The sequence below is a fragment of the Heterodontus francisci genome, chromosome 23 (genome assembly GCF_036365525.1).
Source record: "Heterodontus francisci isolate sHetFra1 chromosome 23, sHetFra1.hap1, whole genome shotgun sequence".
Taxonomy (NCBI): Eukaryota; Metazoa; Chordata; class Chondrichthyes; order Heterodontiformes; family Heterodontidae; genus Heterodontus; species Heterodontus francisci.
Genome location: NC_090393.1, coordinates 27,778,657 through 27,798,646, shown reverse-complemented (window position 1 = coordinate 27,798,646; position 19,990 = coordinate 27,778,657). Strand labels below are relative to the sequence as shown.

At 43.3% G+C, this 19,990-nt stretch overlaps 1 protein-coding gene and 1 long non-coding RNA gene across 9 annotated transcripts in view; one reads left to right on the top strand and one right to left on the bottom strand.

The window, feature by feature from the left end:
* The window catches only part of emid1 (EMI domain containing 1), a 426,608-nt gene that overhangs the window by 113,787 nt on the left and 292,831 nt on the right, over window positions 1–19,990 (top strand). The window lies entirely within an intron of this gene.
* Window positions 10,713–19,990, bottom strand: part of LOC137382664 (uncharacterized) — a 50,219-nt gene continuing 40,941 nt past the window's right edge. The window contains exon 3 of the long non-coding RNA XR_010977254.1: window positions 10,713–10,805. This is a non-coding gene — a long non-coding RNA (uncharacterized lncRNA). The remainder of the gene's footprint in view (window positions 10,806–19,990) is intronic.

The following is a 19,990-nucleotide window of genomic DNA, read 5'->3' as shown; positions in this document are numbered from 1 at the left end:
AGAAGCTGAGAGTCCACAAGCTGTCCTGATGGAGATGTAGAGAGATTGAATGTCCATAGTGCAGAGGAGGCGGTTGGGGCCAGGAAATTGAAAATTGTCAAAATGCGTAGGGCATCAGAAGAGTCACGGATGTAGGTGGGAAGAGACTGGACCAGCAGAGAAAAGATAGAGTCAAGATAGGAAGAAATAAGTTCAGTGGGGCAGGAACAGGCTGAAACAATGGGTCTGCCAGGACAGTCCTGTTTGTGGACTTTAGGAAGGATTTAGAAGCGTGCTATCTGGGATTGTGGGACTATGAGGTTGGAAGCTGTAGAGGGAAGATCTCTGCAGGAGAAGTCGTCAGTGACAGTCCTGTGGACAGTAGTTTGATGTTCGGTGGTGGGGTCATGGTCCGGGGGAGGTAGAAAGAAGTGCCTGAGAGTTGGCGCTCAGCGGTAGGCCAGACAACAACAGCACCACCCTTGTCTGCAGGTTTGATCACAATGTCGGGGTTAGACCTGAGAGAACAGAGTGGAGCAAGTTCAGAGGGAGACAGGTTAGATGGAGTGAGGGGAGCTTCTTCACACCCTGCCTCATGTAAGGATTACCCCCCCCAATATGGTTGACAGGGCCTTCAACCGTGTCCGCCCATTTCCCGCACTTCTGCCCTCACGCCTTCCCCTCCCTCCCAGAACTACGACATGGCTCCCTTTGTGCTCACTTTCCACCCCACCAGCCTCCACATCCGGGGGATCATCCTCCGCCATTTCCACCACCTCCAGCGTGATGCCACCACCAAATGCATCTTCCCCTCCCCTCCCCTCTCAGCATTCCGAAGGGATCATTCCCTCCGCAACACCCTGGTCCACTCCTCCATTACCCCCGACACCTCGTCCCCGTCCTATGGAATCGCTGGAGGTGTAATACCTGCCCTTTTACCTCCTCTCTCCACAATATCCAAGGCCCCAAACACTCCTTCCAGATGGAGCAGCGATTTACTTGTACTTCTTTTAGTTTAGTATACTGTCTTCGCTTCTCACAATGCAGTCTCCTGTACACTGGGGAGACCCAAATGCTGATTGGGTGACCGCTTCGCCAAACACCTCCACTCAGTCCAAACGCATGACCCTGAGCTTCCGGTCGCTTGCCATTTCAACTCTCCCCCCTGCTCTCATGCCAACATTTCTGTCTTTGGCCTGCTCCAGTTTTCCAGTGAACATCAACGCAAGCTCAAGGAGCAGCACCTGATCTTTCGATTAGGCACTCTCCAGCCTTGTGGACTGAACATTGAGTCCAATAACTTCAGAGCATGACTGGCCTTTTTTTAATATTTTAGTTTTTAACCATGTGCCTGCTTTTCATGCAGTCAGAGCTGCTCATTATTTAACTATTAACAATCTCTCTGGAATAATGCTTTGTCTTTCACCACAAGCATTAACACATGCTTTGCCTTTGTCCCAGGACAGCTTTGTTATTTAATCTCCCTCTGCCCTATCACACACCTTTCCCTTTGTTCTCTTCCCCCACTCCCCTCCCCTTCACTTGCTTAAAACCTAATTCTTTTCTAACCTTTGCCAGTTCTGATGAAAGGTCACAGACCTGAAACGTTAACTCTGTTTCTCTCTCCACAGATGCTGCCAGACCTGCTGAGTATTTCCAGCACTTTCTGTTTTGTTTCAGATTTCCAACATCTGCAGTATTTTGCTTTTATTATATTGATAATCATCTGTTCAGTGCCGACCATTATCTGTTTTTTTTAAATAATTAACAGGAAATGATACTTAGTTTTTCGGTTCGTACAACAATGACTACACTTCAGAAGTACTTCATGGGCTGTAAAACACTTTGGTACATTCTGAGGTTGTGAAAGATGCTATATAAATACAAGTCTGTCTCAGGGGTCAGCAACGTGTCCATACGTGGACACCAGTGTCTGTGGTAAAAATTGTGAGATTCATGACTGGCAATTCCAGGAATGAGAAATTTCCCATTGACTTCTTCCTTCTAGACAAGCCCGACTTTAAAAAAAAATTAACTGCTGTCAGTTTCACTTTTACAATGACAGGTGTTGGGAGCGGGAACAGCGGCTTCTCAACTCAGGCCAAGTTCAGGTTTTTCCAGTGGGTCCCGATTTTATTTTTTTTAAAAGTCCAGTTCGGAAGCTGCTGTTCCCATTCCCAGCACCTGTCAGTGTGAAACTGAAACTGACGGCCATTAATTTTTTTCTTAAAAACTGATTAATCACAAAGCTGCTCTGGGGAGAGTTCTCTCTCTCTGCAACTGTCAAAGAGAGAGGCTGAGGGAGAGAGGGTGAGAAGGAAGACGGTGGGAGAGAGAGAGAGAGAGAGGGCGGAGGGAGGAGAGGAGAGGGGAGAGAGAGAGAGAGGACATGGATGGACACAGAGGGGGGAGAGGGATGGACATGGGGGGAGAGAGAGGGGAGAGATGGACACCGAGCGGGGATAGGGATTGACAGACAGGGAGAGAGAGAGCACGCGAATTGAGAGAAAGGGGTCCAGATCACACCTGACATCTACCTGGATTCTCTGCATCGCTACCTCAAACGTGCAGGCAGACATTGACTACTGGTGCCAGCAAAAACATTGCCAGGTACTTACTAAATATGGAGAAATGTGTTTTAAATTGGACTGTGTTTTGATTGCATTAGGTTGGCTGTACACTTTATATACAGATTAATTGCCCCCATGTCCGTGGCTGAGTCAATAATTTTGTCAAATATCCATGGTGTCTATCCCTGGTCTGTCTTTTTTTAATAGAGGAAAATAATTGCTGTAAATGTAGAAAAGCAACATATTATTTAAATGGAGAAAGTTTTCAGTACTCTGAGATGCAGAGGGATCTGGGTGTCCGAGAACATGAAACACAAAAAGTTAGTATGCAGGTACAGCAAGTGATTAAGAAGGCAAATGCAATGTTGTCGTTTATTGCAGGGGGAATGGAATATAAAAGTAGAGATGTTTTGTTACAGTTGTACAGGGCATTGGTGAGACCGCATCTGAAGTACTGTGTACAGTTTTGGTCTCCTTACTTTAAGAAAGGATATAATTGCATTGGAAACAGTTCAGAGAAGGTTCACTCGACTGATTCCTGGGACGAGACGGTTATGTTATGAGGAAAGGTTGGATCTGTATTCATTGGATTTTAGAAGGCTGAGAGGTTATCTCAGTGAAAGATGTAAGATCCTGAGGGGGCTTGACGGGGTGGATATTGAAAGGATGTTTCCCCTTGTGAGAGAGACTAGAACTAGGGGACACAGTTTAAAAATAAGGGGTCTCCCATTTAAGACAGAGATGAGAAGAAGTTTTTTCTCTATGGTTTCGGTGGAACTCTTTTCCCCAGAAATCGGTGGAGGCAGGGTCATTGAATGTTTTTAAGGCAGAGGTAGACAGATTCTTGAAAGGAAATCAAAGGGTATCAGGAGTAGGCAGGAAAAGTGGAGTTGAGTCCACAAACACATCAGCCATGATCTTATAGAATGGTAGAGCAGGCTCAACCTGGTCACAGATGCTCATCAGCCTGTGAACTGACAGCGGATCCGAGCAGAAGAGGGCAACGTCATCCATGCAAAGAGGGGCTTTGACCTGAGTGCCTCCGCTGCTGGGGATTGTCACCCTTCTTATGCTCGCATCCTTCCTGATGGACTCAGCAAGCAGTTCGATACAGCAAACAAACAAGACAGGGTAGAGGAGACGGCCTTGTCTGACTTCAAATTTGATCGGAAAACTTTCTGATTCCCGTTCATTGATTGAGATTGTGCTACTGATAGAGCAATTGGATCCAATCACAGATTCCCTCGCCAAACCCCATTTTGGAGAGCACGTCCATCATGTAGGTGTGCGATATCCTGTCAAAGGCTTTTTCCTGGTCCTAGCTGATGAGGCAGGTGTCCACCAACACCACCACCCACCCCGGCCCTTGTCCTGTACATGTGCTACTCAGGGAGACGATCGCCTAAGGCTGTCAGAGATCTCCCTGCCAGGTATAGTACAAGTGGCTGATCGGGATGAATCACCAACTCCAAAGCAGACTTGACTCGAATGGTGATGACTGTGGACAGAATTTTATAGTCCCTCTGAGTTAAAACTGATGAAATGATGGTGAGCAGCACAGTTTAAGGACTGAAGTCACCACTGAAGCCTACACTCCTAGACAGCCTCTTCCCACTAATGGCAGCCATGAACCAGTTACTAGAACAAATGCAGTAAAATCTATGCTGGAAAATTAACCTGCTAAAAACCTTTAATTGCTACATGATTGAATTAACTTCAACTAAACTGGTTATTTTAATTTGCCCCCCGACCCCCCCCCCCCACCCCCCCACTTCCCCCAGAGAAAACTGCTGCATCTTTCTCCAGAAGCTCATTCACAAGGCAGAAAACATGGAGTAGAGTAAAAATGGAAAAATCAAACAGTGCAAGTTTAATTTACAAGTTCTCATCTTTTGTTTTCAAATTCCTCCCTTGGCTCACCCCTCCCTATTTCTGTAAGTGCCTCCAGCCCTACAACTCTCCGAGAACTGTGAACTCCTCCAATTCTGGCCTCTTGAGCATCCCTGATCCATCATTGGTGCTCATGCCTTCAGTTGCCTGGGCCCTAATTTCTGAAATACTCTTTGTAAACCTCTCTGCCTGTCTACTCCTCTCTCCTCCTTTCAGACACTCGTAAAACTTACCTCTTTGGTTGAGCTTTTGGTCATCTGTCGTAATACCTCCTTAGGTGGCTCGGTGTTAAATTTTGCATGTTAATGCTCCTGTGAAATAATGTGGGATGTTTTCCTCTGTTAAAGATGCTAGTTGTTGCTGTATCTTCCAGCTTTTCTGCCCATCTCCACTATTGTTCCCATTAACCAAACACAGAGAATATCCTCGCTAGTCATTTTGCTCTGCCTTCGTTTCATGCACAGTGTAAATGAGGCTTTCAAGGCTTGATGAACTTAGTCCAGTGTAAAAATAATAAAATGTGCTCAATTGGGGCAATTAGTGAAAATCTAGCTGCAAAAACTACTACAAAGATATGTAACAATCATACAACTGAATCAGATGTCGCATAGTCCAAAAATAAATTAAATTTAGTCCAATAGTTAAAATGTGGAAGGTGCTAAATCAATACTTTTCACACCTGCCAAAATTCAAATCTACAAGGTTTTTATTAAACTTCAGAAAAACCTTGAAAAGTATATAATCCTATTTACTGCCTTTTTTCTGATCTCATTCTCCTTCCTTTATCCTCTTATCTTTCTTTCTTTGTTCAGTTTCTTTTTATCCTTATTTAGCCATCAAGAATGAATGAGCTACTTACTGGAGCAGGTTCCCTAATTTAGAGAGCAGGAGAATAGGTGTCAGATCTAAAGGTATGACTCTTTAGGGAATAACGCATTTCCTGTTTTGGTATTACCTATGTGGTTCAGGGTTAAAAGTATGAATTTTGCCTCATACGCTTGTCTAGTGTGTGCACCATTTGTAATTAATAGCACGTTTTCAGCCTTTCTGCTTTACTTTTCCCGCCCCTTCTTTCTTCCAAACATATCAAATGACTGATGAGATTACTACAAACAATTAGAAGATTGTAGGTAACAGGACCCATTAAGTGTTGGGCCATGACCCTCATGTGTCCTAAGTCTGCTCTTTAATCAGCAATACCTGGAGGGACAGAGGAGAAGGTAATTACAATACAGCAGCTGAAATTCCTTAGAAAAAGGCAAAAATGTTCAGCTGCCAGTTCCAAACCGATCAGAGCTGATTTCCCACCCAGATAAGAACTCTAGTTTGAGTAACAGTGCAAACAACTGGAATGATTTATTTCACCTCTATGTTACTGCATCACAATCATTTGAAGCATTTATTGGGGCTACGGATACACTAGAAGCTGCTTATTTACATTATGCATGAAATAAAGGCAGAGTGAAGTGATTACAGAAGCACAAGATTGGTTCGAACCGCAGAAATGCATTTAACATTACAGCCTCTCATATATGAACCAGCTGTGTGTCAGAAATCCAGAAATAATCGCACAGCCCTCCTTTCAACCAATAGCCCTCTATCTTCCTCTGCATCCAATATTTATTTACTCTTCCCCTTTAAAAAAAAATGCAATGGCCTCTGACTTAATTATTTCTGCTGGCAAAACATTCCATGCAACACAAGTCTTTCTGCAAAGACATTTATCCTAACCTCTCTCTTACACTCAGTGACTTTTAAATTGACGATCCCCCACAACTGACTGCCCAAATCAAAGAAGTTAGTCTTTCCTAGTCCCCTTGTCAAAACCCTGCAAAATTGTCCCACACATCTCTAAATTATCATTAATATGACCTTTGTATTCTGAATTCCAAGTTAGCCCACAGTTGAAGTTTACCATAGTTAACTGGTCTACAGACCTTGCCTTTCCTTACACCATTATTACACTGGCTATCCCTCCAGCTCCCTGCAATTCACATCTCAATTGGATTGAAAACTGTGGCCTGAGCCTCTACTATCTCATCCTTGACGTCCTTCATCAACCCAAGTTCCATGCTGTCAAGACCTAGCGGCTTATCCACTGTTTGAGAAGTGAAACAACGTCCAGGTCTAGAATGTGGAACTCTCTGGATGTTAGGGGGATATCTGTGCCGGTCAGCAATGAAAAATCACAGTGCTGCACCCTCAGAAGACTGGCAGTGAGCATCACCCTGTGCTGCCACTACCGCCAGCTGCTTGCTTTGGTTGTTGGTGCCACCTCTCCAGAGGAGACCATTGTTACAGCCATATTTAAACCCCCAGAGGCAGCAGTGCTGTAGCATAAAGGGGCTTAAAACTTTTAATTCTTCCTGTAAACTGGATGCAAAATTCAGCAGCACAATCATATTACGATTCTACATGTGGGAGTGTAATAATAAGTATGAACATTAAAGATTCTAGCTCTGCATGTCAACATTTGCAGACTGCAATTGCTGCATTTCGCATGAAACAGTTCCTTTAGGTTTGTTTTCTGATGTGCAACACTGCCCCAAATTTTTTTCCACACAAAAGTGGAACATTAGAATTTAGGCGCTAAGAACTAATTTTCCACCAGAAATGTGCACAGCATCAAAATCTTGGTCATAGTGCTAAAGCATTCAGAGTTACTAGGACCTGGATTCTTTTTTGTATGCAGTCCAGTGAAGCTTTTGAAAAAGTGTTTGGAAGAGGCATATTTCTATTTTATTTAAACACATTTTAAAAATCAAATCGAGATAGAATACATTGCTGGAGTTTGACAGGGATCTTTCAAAATACCTATGGCTTCAGGCAAGGGACATGCAATGTTGAAACTGCATCATTTGAGATGGGAGAATGTTTGGAGAGGCGGAAGGGAACATTTGTCTTCCACTAATTCAGCAGCAGTGCTAAACAACCACTACAACACCTTGCATTTACATAGCACCTTCAACATAGTAAAACATCCCAAGGCGCTTCACGGGAGCGTTATCAAACAAAATGCGACACTAAGCCATGTAAGGAAATATAAGGCTAGATAATCAAAAATTCAGTCAAAGAGGTAGGTTTTGGGAGGGTCTAAAAGGAGAAGAGAGAGGTAGAGAGATTTCGGGAGGAAATTCTTGATCTTGGGGCCAAGGCAGCTGATAACATGGCGGCTAATGATGGTGATGTTAAAATAGGGGATGCTCAAGAGGCCAGAATTAGAGGATTGTAGTAAATTGTAGTTGGAGGGCTGTGTTAATGACATCCTTGAAAACAATGAAAGTTAATCAATTTATTGAAATCATGTTTTCAGGTTTTAAATAACCTGTATTAAGTTCTCTTTGGTGAGTTTATACAAATACCTGATTTCAATTTGCTTAATTTGAAAAGTGTATAAAGCTGTATTCAAGTTTAAAAAAAAACAGTACAAACCAGGTAAGTCCCAGGTTCATCACCTACTGTGTGCATTTTTTTTTGTTTAGTTTAGAGATACAGCACTGAAACAGGGCCTTCGGCCCACTGAGTCTGTGCTGATCATCAACCACCCATTTATACTAATCCTACACTAATTCCATATTCCTACCACATCCTCACCTGTCCCTATATTTCCCTACCACCTACCCATACTAGGGGCAATTTATAATGGCCAATTAACCTATCAACCTGCAAGTCTTTGGCATGTGGGAGGAAACCGGAGCACCCGGAGGAAACCCACGCAGACACAGGCAGTACCCAGAATTGAACCCGGGTCGCTGGAGCTGTGAGGCTGCGGTGCTAACCACTGCGCCGCCCTCCATATTACTCAGCTGAGAAGGAAACAAGTCAGCTAGGGTTCTCACTCTTGAATGCTATTCAGTGAATGCCAGCAAGAAAGACAATGGCAGGCTTGACTGTGACTGCTTACCCCCTCTCCCCATTCCATTTGCTGAGGACCCTGCTGACCCTCACTGTATAAGCTTATGCATGGAGAAGATTAGATTAGAGATACAGCACTGAAACAGGCCCTTCGGCCCACCGAGTCTGTGCCGAACATCAACCACCCATTTTTTATACTAATCCTACACTAATCCCATATTCCCAACAAACATCCCCACCTATCCCTATATTTCCCTTCCACCTACCTATACTAGTGACAATTTATAATGGCCAATTTACCTATTAACCTGCAAGTCTTTTGGTTTGTGGGAGGAAACCGGAGCACCCGGAGAAAACCCACGCAGACACAGGGAGAACTTGCAAACTCCACACAGGCAGTACCCGGAATCGAACCCGGGTCCCTGGAGCTGTGAGGCTGCGGTGCTAACCACTGCGCCACTGTGCCGCCCCTGTGCTGCCACTGGGCAGGATTGTGCAGGTTTCTGACACCCAAGAAACTAAGCCTCAGCACCAGGGAAAAGGGGAGAAGATTGGGAACAGGATAACAACTTCAGATGCATTGTTGCTCATGTTGCCTTTAAAAGTGATTACTAATGAATTTTTTTCTATTTTGAGAACAAGCTGAGTGAAACACTGAACAGAATTGTTATGGGGGGGTTAATGTTCAGGCAGAGTGTTTAATGCAATATTTCTCACTTAATATTTTATGGATTTTCATGAATTGATATAGTAAAGAGACTTCCATAATTATAAAAATGGAAAGAACAATCGTTAATTATTAACTCTCACAACAGGTGGATGTCAAATTGGCTACTTCTGTCACCAGTTTTGGGCACAGGTATAGTTCTGGTTTCATTACTGGAAAATGGAGGCCAAGAGTGTAGTCTGGATGCAATAGCCCTGGACTCCTACTCTTTGGGCATTGTGTATACCTGAAGTTGCACCAAGGAGACCTCATGGAATAATGCACTGTCAGCTTATTGCAGAGTCATAGATTCATGATGTCACAGAGGAGGCCATTTAGCTCATTAAGTCCATGCTGGCTCTCTGTAGAGCAATCCAGTCAGTCTCATACCCATCACTATCTCGCTGTATCCCCATAGCCCTACGATTATTTTCCTCAACTACCAATACAGTTTCCTTTTGAAATCATTCGTCGTCTCTGCTTCCACCACCCTCGTGGGCAGCGAGTTCCAGGTCATTACCACTCACTGCATTAAAAAAAGTTTCTTCCTCACATTCTATCTGCATCTCTTGCCCAAAACCTTAAATCTGTGTCCCCGAGTCCTTGTACCATCAGTTAATGCGAACAGCTTTTCTTTGTCTACCTTATCTAAACCTGTCATAATCTTGTACACCTCTATCAAATCTCACCTCAATCTCCTTTCCTCCAGGGAGAACAACCCCAGCTTCTCCAACCTAACCTTGTAACTAAAATCCCCCATCCCTAAAACCATTCTGGTAAATTGGCTGTGCACTCTCTCAAGGACCCTTGCATTTTTCCTAAAGTGTGGTGACCAGAACTAGACGCAATACTCTAGTTGTGGCCTAACCAGAGCTTTACAAAGATTCAGCATAGCTTTTCTGCTTTTGTACTCAATACCTCTATTTATGAAGCCCAAGCTCCCATATGCTTTGATAATCACTCTCTCAATATGTTCTGCCACCTTCAAAGATCGATGCAGAGGCACCCCCAGGTCTCTCTGTTCCTGCACACTCTTTAGAACTGTGCCATCTAGTCTATATTTCCTTTTTCTATCCCTCTGTCAAAATACCTCACGCTTCTCTGCATTAAATTCCATCTGTCACTTGTCTGCCCATTCTGCTAGGCGATCTATGTCCTGTTGCAGGCTGTTCGTCTCAACCTTACCGTTTGCCACACCTCTAAGTTTGGTATCATCAGCTAACTTTGAAACTTTACTCGCTATTCCAATATCCAAGTCATTCATTTATTTATTTATGTATATCAAAATAAACAGTGGTCCCAGCACTAACCCTTTGGGAACATCACTGTCTACCACCCTCCAGTCTGAAAACCAACAATTTGCCACGACTTGCTGTTTTCTATCCTTAAGCCAATTTTTTATCCAAGCAGACACCGACCCTCCTATTCCATGACCCTCAGTTTTGGTAACCAGCCTTTTATGTGGTACTTTGTCAAACTCTTTAAAAAAAAAAACCCATGTAGACAACATCCACCACATTCCCTTCATCAACCTTCTCTGTTACTTCATCAAAAAACTCTGAGATTAGTCAAACACGATCTGCCTTTAATAAATCTGTGCTGGCTCTCCTTAAATAACTCAGACCTCTCCAAGTGCCTGTTGACTTTTTTCCCCCTGATTATTCTTTCTAAAACCTTACCCACCACACCACAGATGTTAAACTGACCAGACTGTAGTTACTTGGAGTGTCCTTACACCCTTTCTTGAATAAGGGTGTCACATTTGCCACTGTCCAATCCTCTGGCATGACAGGGAGGCAAGATTTCTGGAGAAAGACACAGAAATGGAATTGAAACAAAAACAGAAAATGCTGAAAACACTCACCAGCTCAATCATCATTTGAAGAGGGAATGTTTCAGATGTAAACTTTCAACAGAACCCCAGCCCAATATCTACCTATGCAGCCTAGGAATTAAAGTCTAGTTTTGTTGATGAGTTACTTCACGATGCCAATGGTCTGCTCGACTAAGACCCTGGGAGCAGCTAGCACCTCATTATATCACTCTTCAGGTTTTATGCTTAGGTGTCTTAAAAACTAAGCAGCCATGACACAGCCGTTGCTGCATCTGTTCCTGCAGCCATTGAAAGAATGGAGACACTGTGGATTGGCAGAAAATGAATGAATCATGACAACTGCCAGGGTAGTGGACATTCACATGTAATATTCTGTACAACACTAGCACCTACCTGGCAATGTGGAAAATTGCCTAGGCATGTCCTGTGCACAAAAAGCAGGACAAATCCAACCCGGCCAATTACTGCCCTATTAGTCTACTCCCGATCATCAGCAAAGTGATGGAAGGGGTCGTCGACAGTGCTATCAAGCAGCACTTGCTCAGCATTAATCTGCTCATTGACACTCAGTTTGAGTTCCGCCAGGGCCACTCAGCTCCTGACCTAATTACAGCCTTGGTCCAAACCTGGACAAAAGAGCTGAACTACAGAGGTGAGGTGAGAGTGACTACGCTTGACATCAGGGCAGCATTTGACCAAGTACGGCATCAAGGAGCCGTAGCAAAACTAGACTCGATGGGAATCAGGGGGAAAACTCTCTGCTGGTTAGAGTCATACCTAGCACAAAGAAAGATGGTTATGGTTGTTGGAGGGCAATCACTTCAGTGCCAGGACATCACTGCAGGAGTTCTTCAGGGTAGTGTCCCTTGGCCCAACCATCTTTAGCTGCTTCATCAATGACCTTCCTTCAATCATAAGGTTAGAAGGGGGATGTTTGCTGATGATTGCACAATGTTCAGCACCATTTGCAACTCCTCAGATACTGAAGCAGCCCATGTCCATATGCAGCAAGACCTGGACAACATCCGTGTTTGGGCGGATAAGTGACAACTAACGTTCGCGCCACACAAGTGCCAGGCAATGACCATCTCCAACAAGAGAGAATCTAACCATCTCCCCTTGACATTCAATGGCATTACCATCGCTGAATTCCCCACTATCAACATCCTGGAGGTCACTATTGACCAGAAATTGAACTGGACCAGCCACATAAATATTGTGGCTACAAGAGCAGGTCAGAGGCTGGGAAGTCTGCGGCGAGTAACTCACCTCCTGTCTCCGCAATGCCTGTCCACCATCTACAAGGCACAGGTCAGTTGTGTGATGGAATACTCCACTTGCCTGGATGGGTGCAGCTCCAACAACACTCAAGAAGCTCAACACCATCCAGGACAAAGCAGCCTGCTTAACCAGCACCCATCCATCACCTTAAACATTCACTCCCTCCACTACCGGCACACAGTGGCAGCAGTGTTTACCATCTACAAGATGCAGTGCAGCAACTCAGCAAGTCTCCTTCGCCAGCACCTTCCAAACCCGCGACCTCTACCACCTAGAAGGACAAGGGCAGCAGATGCATGGGAACACCAGCACCTGCAAGTTCCCCTCCAACCCACACACTATCCTGACTTGGAACTATATCACCATTCCTTCACTGTCACTATGCCAAAATCCTGGAACTCTCTTCCTACCAGTACTGTTGGTATACTGTCACTCCATGGACTGCAGTGGTTTAAGAAGGCAGCTCACCACCACCTTCTCAAGGGCAATTATGGATGGGCAATAAGTGTAAGTCTAGCTAGCAATGCGCACATCCCGTGAACGAATTAAAGAAAAGTCACTGACTTGTTTCACACTCCTGTTCTGGTGTGCACCTTCCTGCTCTTGAAGGAGATGTGATTGTAGATGACTTGTTTGGCCTGGGAGAAACATGGTATCTGTAACCTACATGATGCAACAAAGCATTGCAAGATTTTTCAGATACCTCCTGTCATCCTGGGGAGATTTCCAAGGCAATGGTGCAGAGATGTAGAGAGAAGCCATTGCAGGAAGATGCTATGCCTATGATCAAAAAGATGAGTGTCGAACCAAGTGAAGACAGTTTCATCAATCTGGACAACAAGCAGCGGCATTGGAAGAGAATGATGTGGTTGACCATATCAAAGGCTGCAGAGTGGGGAAGGAGGGGAAAAACACACTATGGTCACAGTCACTGAGAATGCCATTTGTAATTAAGGTTGTTGGAGAGTGATTGGAACAACTGGGGAGTTGCCAGAGAGATGGGCACTGATCTGGGATGTAATTGTATGCTTAATGGTTTTGGAGAGGAAAGGGAGTTTGGAAATGAGGTGGTAGCTTACAAGGACCTAAAGGTCAGGGTTCACTTTTCTTTTTGAGAGGGGATGATGCTGCTTTTGAAAGAGGGGGAGCAATGCTTAAGAACAGGGAGCTATTTACCATGTCAGCTAGCATTGGGCCAGCAATGTAAATTGGATGGCCATCAATTTAGTGAGAATGGGAAGGAGGATAGGCCTCCCGGACGAGATGAACCCGGAGAGGGTATGGGAAAAACTAGAGCTTGGGGCTTAGCATGTGGTGAAGGCCTGGGGGAGCGGTTTGGCTTTGAAGTTAATAGGAAGGGAGATGCAGTTGAATGAATGGTCTCTATTTTGGTGACAAAGAAATTCATGAGCTCCTTGTGCTTCTTGTTAGAGGTGAGGATGGAGGAGCCATTCCATGGGTCCCTAAAAGTGGCAGGACAGGAAGATAAAGTGGTGAAGAAGGCATATGGAATGCTTTCCTTTATTGGCTGAGGTATAGAATACAAAAGCAGGGATGTAATGCTGGAACTGTATAAAACGCTGGTTCGGCCACAGCTGGAGTATTGCGTACAGTTCTGGTCGCCACATTACAGGGAGGACATAATTGCTTTGGAGATAGTACAGAGGAGATTTACAAGAATGTTGCCAGGGCTTGAAAGTTGCAGCTATGAGGAAAGATTGGATAGGCTAGGGTTGTTTTCTTTAGAACAGAGGAGGCTGAGGGATGACTTAATTGAGGGGTACAAAATTATGAGGGGCCTAGATAGAGTAGACAGGAAGGACCTGTTTCCCCTAGCAGAGAGTCAATTACCAGGGGAACAGATTTAAGGTGATTGGTAGAAGGATTAGAAGGGATATGAGGAAAAAACTTTTTCATCCAGAGGGTGGTGGGTGTCTGGAATTCACCGCCAGGAATGGTGGTGGAGGCAGAAACCTTCAGTTCTTTTAAAACGTACCTGGACCTGCACCTGAAGTGCTGTAACCTGCAAGGCTAGGGCCTAGCTGCTGGAAGGTGGAATTAGATTGGGCAGCTAGTTTTCGGCCGGCACAGACATGATGGGCTGAACGGCCTCCCTCTGTGCTGTAATTTTTCTGTGGTTCAATGGCAGAGAAGAGGAGTTTCAGGAGGTAGTTAGTAATGGTGAAGATAAGGCAGTTAGATGGAACTTACTTTTTCTTGTGGTAGCTGTGGCATCTAGGAAATATATTGTGATGTCTACTATCACAATCTCTTGTTAGTTTCGTCTGTTAATTCTTGAAAATCTCACTATAACTTTGAATAGAACAGTGGTGATGGCAGCAAACATCATTTGACATACAGATGATCTCTCACATCCTGTTCTGTATTGTATTGTATTCTTTTGGGCCTCCTTATCTCGAGAGACAATGGATACGCGCCTGGAGGTGGTCAGTGGTTTGTGAAGCAGCGCCTGGAGTGGCTATAAAGGCCAATTCTGGAGTGACAGGCTCTTCCACAGGTGCTGCAGAGAAATTTGTTTGTTGGGGCTGTTGCACAGTTGGCTCTCCCCTTGCGCCTCTGTCTTTTTTCCTGCCAACTACTAAGTCTCTTCGACTCGCCACAATTTAGCCCTGTCTTTATGGCTGCCCGCCAGCTCTGGCGAATGCTATTGTATTACTGTTTTGTATTACCTCATTTTTCTGAAGGTGTCAACCTTGGCTCAGTAGTAGCATGTTCGCCTGAATTAAAGAGTCATGGGTTTAAGCCCCACTCCAGAGACCTGAGCACATAATCCAAGCTGAAACTTCAGTGTAGTACTGAAGGAGGATTGCACTGTCTGAAGTTCCATCTTTCCAGTGAAATGTTAAAGCGAGACCTCGTCTGCCCACTTGGGTGAACGTAAATCCCATGGTGCGATTTGGAAAGAGCAGGAGAATTTACCCAGTATCTTGGCCAGTGTTTGTCCTTCAACTAGCATCACTAAAACAGATTATCTGGTTATTTATCACATTGGTGGACTATGATGTGGACAGATTGGCTGCTGTGCCTCCCGACATTATACTTGTGACGACACTTCATTGACTATGAAGTACTTTGGGGCATCTTGATGTCATGAAAGATGCTATATGGACTGTGTCAGAAGGTTGGGTGTGTAGTATGAATAGTTGTTGAAGTTGGGCCGATCTCCATTTTATTATCTTCTGGCTTTCTTTCATCAGGAAGGTGTTGGCTAATGTGGTTGCGGGATTGCTGAAATGTAACCTTCATAGCTCTTTGACCTGCTCTTGTAGTCATTGAATTTTGTACTTGAATCTACGATGTTACTTCCAGACACAGTGCTCTATGACTGCAATGTTTTATGTTGTTATGCATTACAATCGCAGATTGAAAAAAATACCAACTGAAGTTCACCGTCAATATTCCAAAACATCCTTCCAAATGATTTATTGTAATGCTTTCCCTTATTGTTTCTCATTTTCTTTTTCAAATGTAATCTCTTTTCCTTTGAGCACTGGCAGCTCTGCGATGCTAGTGGGGTGTGGAATAGGCAGACTGGGACCCAAAGGAGCATTCCTGTTTCTCCTAGCCCTCAAGGAATCCTCACCAAGAGTTTAAAAAATAAAACATATCCTTGGCCTTCTCTGGCTACTCTGCTGCTAACTAGGTGGGGTTTGCAATGAGGCAGGCCTCCCTGCTGGGTTGTAGTTGAAATACTGTTAAGGCATTGTTGACATCATTTGGTTACAGTATTTACATTTCAATTAAACCCCTTTCTGTCTGTAGTGGGAGCTTCACTGGCTTGAAAACTGAAGAAAAAATGGTGTTGGCCGAGAATGGAGCAACCTTGGGCTCATAAGTGAACTCACCCTATTTTACCCCCTCCCACACACCATTTCCAGCCCACTGGGGCAGGGTTAAAACTCCCTGCTACGTCATTAGACAGTACTATTTTAAAATCTATTTTAAAATTGCTTGTTGTTCCTGCCGTATGATTTTCTAATGGGCATGTTTTGTAGAGGGCTGGAAAGAACAGAGAGGTTTTGTAATGCTTTTTGTAAAGTACCTTAAATTATTTTTCACAGTAAGCATTAGCATTAACTCTGCACCTTGGCAGTGATTTCTTTATATAATCTGGATCTTAGATCCTGCTGATTAGAAGACATTGGAATATATATATGTGGTGCCAAAAAAGATGTAAACCTCTCACCCTCTCTTGTTAACTAAATGTCCTCATACAAAAAATGTAAAATAAGATTAATTCTACTTTCTGATCCCCACAGGTCCATTTGTTGGAATGCTAAACGAGCTCATTTAAGATAGTTTTTATTTTACCCATGTAGGGGTAAATCCTATTGTGTATCAGTAATGATTAAACTGGAACTAGACACAGCTCTGCCAGTTTGAGTGAATAGGAACTAAATCCCTGCCTTCTAGTGCCTTTGTTCTTAATGCCATTACTTGTTAAGCAGGCACATGAGCTCAGTGATGTGTAAACCATCTAATCTGCATGCCTTTATGTGTGTTCAGTTTGGACTGAGGGCAGCTAGACAAGCTTTTGGAGCACCAAGGTCACCCTTTCTTACTTAACTGCCTTAATCTATCATTTAATTCTACTGTTTACTGCCTACGTTCTTCCACCGCCACAGTTTACTGACTATGAATTGCACATTCAGGTATCATGAGAAAAGGAGATTTGAGGTGAGCCCCGTTAAATGGGCTGTGGATGCTGTAAAGGCCTACTTCAAAATGGGGTGGGGGGGGGGGGGGGGAAGATGATTCTGCAACACCCCTTCATAACTAGCAATGCACTGGAAATTATTTCCCTAAACCGTTGGGGAAATCAAGTACCTGCATTTCTAAATTTAGAACCAACATCTCTGTTTTTTTGTTTCAGAGCTCTGTTAAAGCACACAGTTCAACAGAGTATTTATTTACGTGATGATTTTTTAAAAGTTGATCCGTTCAAAATGTTAACTCCACAGCTGTTTGAATTCTATCGCACCACAGCTGTTCTCCCTGTTTTTACTTATCCAAAAATAAACAAATGCTTTTACTGTTTCCACAGAGTTAAAATGCACGACAATCAATCATTTATCTCCCCTGATGGCTCAGTGGCTTTAGTTATTGAGTAGCTGAGCCATATAGATCCCCATGGCCTTAGATTAAATTCCCAGTCTGTGCTGATATTAGTTGAAGTAGTGATAGCAGTGAGCACAATGGGCATCAGCACTGTGGGCTAGAGAGAGCAAAATTGTCCAGGGTTCCCACTCTTGATCACTGCCTTCACTGGTAGAGTGTGTGTGTGTGTGTGAGAGAGCATATCAGTTAAGGCCATGATGGGGTTTGGCTGTGATCAAATAGCCATCTCAAACTCACCGTGAAAGCCTTTGCATGAGTAATGAACACCAGGTCAATGGCCTGGAAACCTTCAGGACAGGAAGAGAGAAAACGGAGAACTGTGGCAAGAGGGAACTTAAAAACTTATTTAATTGATCTTAAAACCAAATGTGAAAATTTGGAGAAAGCAAAGCCAAACATTTTTACTGTCTTAACATACCAAAGAAGAGATGGTGGATTTCCTTTTCAGCCTGGCAACTGCAGGGAGGGGGTGTATTATCACAAAATTCTTAGAAAACTAATAGCAATTTTGAATGTCTAGTTATTTTTCTTGGCCTGTTGTTTCTGTTCTTATCTTCATTCTTACTCCTGAGGGAATCAAAGTAGTTGAGTCCTTTTTAAATATATCTATTTTTTGGTTCTATGAGTGACAGTTCGTGGCCCTCCATGATACTTTGCACAATTTATTGTTCATTGAGTGCAAACCACGACAATCAGGCTATTTTAACGGGCCTTGGAGAGAGCCTGACACAGACGTCATCCATATTCATGTCTAATGGTGGGTGTTGCTTTATAGCGATAACGATTGGAAGCCTTGGTCTTTTCACAACGTCAATTATTTAGCATATACAGATAAATGAAATAGTATTGTATCGTTAAACATGATATTGTTTTCAAGTTTGCATATTTTCGGCAAATGAGACATTTTGGACAATGCAAAGAAGCAGACTCTGCCATGTGCTCAGTTTAGATTTCATTGTATGTGACAACATAAGAATGTTAGGGAGTCCTAGAATTAGTCACGCATAGCTGATTTAATTTGGATGCAGAAAATGTTTAAAAGTTGAGTCAAAAAATGTAATTTTGTGCTATTGTTTCCTCTCTCCCTCACCCGAAGGCATTGACTCACCGCCGGGGAAGATTCCAAGGTGGAAAATGTTTTTTCTATGTAAAAAAACAAGCTAACCTAGAAAACTAGCACAAAATGACCAACAGTTTCAAGGAAGCTAACACAGCCTTAAAAACAGTGACAACTCAACAATGATCTGATGATAAGCCTGTGACATGTGAAAACAGATAGTTTACACAGGCTGTGTAATTTAAGCTGCAGATATATCCAACATTCCTTCACTTGTGTTGGAGAGAAAATATGCATATATATATATATATAAAAGGGAAAAATGGCAAATGTTGAAGGGACAAAACTGAAAATGGCATGCTTCCAAAAAAAAGTTTGAATTTTTGCTTTAAAATGATGGATATTGATTTATATTAATCACTTTTATACTTGGCAATTGATACAATTTGATCATCTAAAAAAGGAAAAAACAGTGACATTTGGATTCTAAGCAGACAAACCAGATCACTTCCCAAAAATTACCTCAACAACTGCACTTCCACATGCAAGCTCTGCTCCTGTTCATAGAGGCATTCTAACCCTTTCTGTTCTCAGACACCATACTCCTTCCAACCATCCAGTCTTTCATCAAGACACTCTTACAATCCTCCCAGTTTATACTGATACTCTTTGATCTCAATTTAATCATAGAATCACAGAACAGTACAAGACAGAAGAAGGCCATTCATCCATTGAGTGTGCATTGGCTTTTTCAAAGAGCAATCCAGTTAATATGACTTCCCCACACTTTCCCCATTTCCCGGCAATATTTTCTCCTTCAAGTATTTATCCCATTCCCATTTGAAGGCTACGATTGAATCTGTATCCATTGTTCTGTCAGGCAGTGCGTTCCAAATCCTAACCACTCCGTGCTTGCTGATCTACATTGGTTCCCAGTTAAGAAACACCCCGAATTTAAATTGTCATCCTTGTTTTCAAATTCTTCCCTGTCCTTGCTCCTCCCTATCTCTGTAATCTCCTCCAGCTCTACAACCCTCCAAGAAATCTATTGCTCATCTATTTCTGGCCTCTTCCGCATTCCTGATTTTAATTGCTCCAGCATTGGCAGCCATGCCTTCACGCTGCCCAGGCCCGAATCTCTGGAATTCCCTCCCTAAACTCACCACCGCTGTATCTCTCTTTCCACCTTGAAGACGCTCCTTAAAGTCTACCAATTCTAATATCGACGTATATCACTTGGTGTCAAGTTTTATTTGCTAAGGCTCCTGTGATGCACATTGGGATGTTTTACCACGTTAAAGGTGCTATTTAATACAAGTTGTTGTTTTGTTTAGTATAACCTCCTGGCTTCCTTCCTAATGTCTCCTCTGTCTATTTTTATCTCATCCAGTATCCTGGCAACCTCCTCATTTACCATAGCTTTGACAAACTCTTCTTCCTTGGTAAACACCAAGAATTCATTTATGTACCTCAGTTACCTCTGCTTCCACCATTTTGATCCCTAGTTGGTTGCACTGTTCCTCTGTTAATATGTCTATAAAAGACCATTGGATTTCCTTTTATGTTCGGTGCTAATCTATTCTCATACTGTCTCTTTGCCCCTTTGTTTCCTTTTTCACTTCTCCTCTGTTCTTTTTATATTCAGCCCGATTTTCCCTGATATTATCAAACTGACATCT